Genomic DNA, 4,948 nt, shown 5'->3' with positions numbered 1-4,948 from the left:
GAGGGTATTAATGAATTCAAGCCCTCGATATTTCACATTTTTATATTTGTAAGTTATTGGAAGCAGGGATGCCAACTTGGCTCAAACCGTGCCATTTGTCCCTATTTTACTTCAAATGGCACTTAATTTTTCAATTTGGCACAAAGTGCCAAAATGGCACTTTTGTAAAAAATAACATGTCAATACATTTTTGTGAAATCCTTTGCGTGCACTTCTTTTTCTCAACTAAAATTTTCTAATTTATAAAGGACATTCAACTGGTTTATCTTATTTTATCATTGCACTTTTGTTTGGAAAATGTAGCTTTATTTTATTGCTAAATGTGAATGATTAAAAGGAATTACACCTTTTTTGGCACTTTTATTTTTTTCTATTTGGCACATTTTGGCAGTTTTTTATCCTCAATACTAAGGATAGTTAGCAGACCTCATAACTAAGGATAGTTAGCAGCCCTGATTGGAAGATTTCTGCTGTGTTTTGGGGCAACAACTTGTCTGCAGTAAAACAGCATATAGTTTGTGTTTCAAAAGTGTGTGAAAACCAATCAATTAACTTATATGATCTCGGTTCCGATATTAAATAATCAATAATTGTTTATACCCGCATTTTGGCTTGAATGTGCCATCTAATAAATAGTGTCGTCGTTCTCCTTAGCTGCTTTTAAATGATGTCGTCACAAATTGTTGGCGGAGAAATGAATAGCGTAAGAAAATTATTTTTTTATAATTGTTTCCTTATTGAAATGTTGGTTTCTTTTCCACCTTAGACATTCCGAATTCGTTCCAAATATGCAAATTTAAAACACAGAATTCTTTCAGTGTTCCTCCGGGGTTTTTGGACATGGACTGTTTCTTCAATTTAATAGTGTTCGCTTTATTTTTGTGGAAACGAAACATGTTTTGCAAGTTATGGATCATTTTTACACCCTTTCTTCAAATATTTCTCGTATTCCAGCTGTGCGCATTACATATTCGTAATTTAAATTTTTTTAATAAAATCAATTGGTGGTAGTTCATGATTGTGTGTGGATTAATATCACAACACTGAGGATTTGGCAATAACCTTTTTCATCTATTAAAAAACAACACTTACGACAATGACTTTATTTCCAAATTTTTGTTGACTTTATTTCGCTTTTGAAAAGGTAATAATGTCAATTGACTTTATTTCGCACCAGGGTGGGTTCGGTTGAAAACCGAAATAATGCATATGAAAAACCCGAATTAATGCATACATGCAGTTTCGGTTGAAAACCGAAATAATGCATATGAGAAAATACTGAAATTATGCAACTTATAGTTCTAGGAAGGAGAACTGATAAAAAATTAAAGTTGCGGTGAACTGACTGTTCACCGACAAAAGGAAATACTCAAATTAATTGGATTGGCATTTCGTAATCGATGAGTTGCGCGTGTAGGCCAATATTGCCTATGCTGCACTTCTCACGCCTTACTGATCGTATTGTGTTACCGATCGCTCCGCGTGTACTAAGTCAGTGCTATTTGGGGCAATGAAGAAGTCACATGCACGGCAACGTGAGTAGAGGGTGCGCCATTGGTTAGTATTGGGATTACAGGTGTGATAACTCCTCCCCCTTTAAGGATCTGCGTCTCGCAGATTAAATGAAAAACCTGAGGGGCTTATGGTATGTACAGAATGGCTATTACTTTCTGCTGGTAGGCTAGCTTCTGGGTAATCAATTGTATATGTGGATATGCCCTTCGTGATCTTATTGGTGTTCATGTCACTGCTCCAATGTTCAAAAATTTCTGGTAGGTCTGGCTCTCTAGTCTACCATCTCGGTAGGATAACAGCGACCACGATTATTGCGCATATTGTTAGGGATTCTGTAAAGATAGAAAAATTGATCTTCTCATTAACGTATCCTAGATACTTAACGTTCTTTATCGTGATGTCGGGCACATATTCTAGGTTGACCTTCATTGTGTTATTCTTGATATTCGAAAGGACGGCGGGCAGAGCTGGCGCTGTCATTACCTCGTTGCTGGAAAATACTTGGTCAACAATCCTGACTGTCGTTACTCAGTTGGATGATGTAAGTGCCGTTAATAGTGCTTGAGGCATGGCTGCTACTGATCATGCCTTGGTAGTTTGAGAGGAATATTGTATTGTCGTTTATCAATTCTATAATCGATCCGTTTCGTCTTGTGAACTGGCAGCTAGCGTCTCCCCCTTTTAGTAGTCGTGGTATGCAGCTGTCTTTCAATTTCGACAAGGATTCTGACTTACATACTGTAGAGAAACTGATTACCATGCAGTTTCCCGTCACTCCGTATGTTTCCTCTTGATTGACGAGCATCCTGTCAAACGGCAGGTCAAGTTGTTTATGTTCGTAGATGCCGGCGCGAGTGATCAGAAGATTATATTTGTTAGCTGTTACTTTCGGCATTGAGAGCACGTAGAGGAGCAGTATCCCATTCGAGTATACTGATGGTGGACCGTATTCAATAGCCTCGATTACGTTTTGGTATGGAAGGGTCTCTATTTCTGACAGTACCTGGTTGACTTCATCTGTGTCAAGTAGATTGGTGTTGACAATACCCTGTTTTGCCAGTTGATATGCCCGCACGATTTCGTTTACCTCTTCGCGAACAAGCAGAATGTTGTGTAGTGAATTTTGATCAAATTCCCATGCTTCATTTTCTTTCGCTATGTAATTACTGCGATTCACCACCACGTCGATTTTCTTTAGGACTTCCTGGGTGGCGGCGAAGAGTTTTTCGTTGATCTTGTATTGGTGGTTATTGCTCCGAATGACTTCATTTTGGCTGTGGAGAAGGTAGTTCCAGTCGGTTGCATCTGGTGATCCTGCTAGCCATTTCCATGCTGAGCCTATCCAGTCGATAGAGCGGGTGACCCTTGCTTTGCGTTCGCTACCCGTACGTTCCTCAAGTCGTTCTAATTTTTGGTTGATGTAGAGATGCGCTGAAGTTTGGTCGTCAGCGCGCTTCATTAAGTGGTTAGCCAAATTTTCTATTTGCGTCATAATTGTAACATATTGCTGGAGATTGATAACGTTAACCAGCTTGAAGGATCCGCCAATGATCCTCCCATTCCCGTTTGGATAGTTACGATTGGGGTTTTATAGTGAAATATATGGAGGGCGCTGATGGCTGATGCCAGCAGTGGGAATCTGCAAGGATGTTATTGGTGTTAGTGTGTTAGTAATTGTTAGTTTAACCACAAATACTCGTTTTACAAGATCGTTAGTATTTTTTCTTTTTTGCTCTGAGTTGAAGTTAATTTCAAAGGAATATATTTGTTTCGGAATTTTAGTGTTATGACATTGTAAGAAAGGAACAATTTTATGTTTGATTTTACAATTTACAATTGTTGATTGCTTTAGTTTCAGTTAGTATGCTTTTTAATTGTATTTTTTATATATTTTTCTAATTTTCGTCCTGCGGATTAGGCGCTAGGATTAAGTATCAATATATATATGCGGATTAGGTGCAAAACTATTTTTCTCTTTTTTCTTGCGGTTTAGGCGCAAGGTTGCAATAAAAATGATTCATATATTTTTTTTCTTTTTTTTTGTTGTATTTTGTTCTCTTTTTTTTATATATTCTCTTGCGGATTAGGCGCAAGGATTAAGTATCGATATGTGTTATGCGGATTAGGCGCAAAACTATTTTTCTCTTTTTTCTTGCGGATTAGGCGCAAGTTTGCAAAAATTAAGTTATGTTAAGTTTTTGTAGGATAGAGGTCCATACTGTTCTCGAACTAGCTATGGGGGATCGTGTGATCCGTTTTGAAGGCAGCGTAGCCATTTGTCAAATTCGATGGCGCCGCCCGCTACTAAGGCACGATTTCTCCCACTAACAAGCCGGGTTCTTGTAGTAGTGAACATGTCCTTTGCTTTTGTTTTCATTAATTTTGGTTTCAATAAAAAAAAAATTTTTTCTGAGAATTAATTTATCTCTGCATTTTTGGTTTTCTATTATTATTATTATTATTTTATTTTTTTTCGGTTTCAAGTGCTAGGATATGTATTCCTGCGTTTGACATTTCTAATGTGGGTTTTGTGGATTTTTTCCCACTAACTGTGGTTACGGACACCTTGTTGTCTTTTGCGACAATTTCTTTCTTGTATATGGGTTTTTGTTTTCCCTTGATCTGTTTGTCCTTCACGTATATGATATCATTTTCATCATAACGCTCCGGTAGAGATCTTCTTTTATTGTGCCGTTCAATATACTCTAGTTGCTTTTGAGTTAGTAAGGTTTTTAAACATTCGTTGGTTCTCCTGCTTTTCTCCAGGAGTTCCTGGTAATTGGCCGCTTTTGCGCGGTTGAAAAATACCTCACTGGGTTTTCGGTTTATAACGGAATGAATGGAGTTATTGTAGCGATCTACTGCTATATTTACTAGCTGTTTGATTTTTAAATTAGGACTATCTATCTTCAGGCATCTGATAATTTCGATTAAGGTGGAATTGAGTCTTTCTGGCCGTTCACCTCGCTTCTCTGAGAAGGTGTACGATACAGCCCAACTCTCAATGACTCTAACAGATTTTGTATTATTGGGCTAACTAGACCGCGCTCGTTGTCGGTCACAAGGATATCTGGGGTCGTAAAATAGTGCAAGAGTTGGACTATTTTGTCCTTAAGGTGCAAAGTGGACTTGTTTCTAAGTGAAAAAGTTTTGCGAATTTTGAAAATTTGTCAATGCAGCTGAGAAATTTTTCTCCTTGTATTTCGAACATATCGACATGAATTATTTCGCAAGGACGCGATGGGATGGGTGTGCTTTGTAACTCCGGTTTGTTGGGACCTCTATCATATTTGCTGATCTTACACGTTTCACATGACGAGACATAGCTCCTGATTATGCTGCTCATTCTTGGAAAGTAGTACTTTTCCAGGATTTGTTTTTTATTCTCGTTGGCGTTGCGATGAGCTCTTTTGTGCTCCGCCCATACTATCTC

Source organism: Rhagoletis zephyria, unplaced genomic scaffold (genome assembly GCF_001687245.7).
Source record: "Rhagoletis zephyria isolate East Lansing unplaced genomic scaffold, Rhagoletis_zephyria_1.1 Rzeph_scaffold_00143, whole genome shotgun sequence".
NCBI lineage: Eukaryota > Metazoa > Arthropoda > Insecta > Diptera > Tephritidae > Rhagoletis > Rhagoletis zephyria.
Note: the sequence above shows the minus strand (reverse complement) of the source record.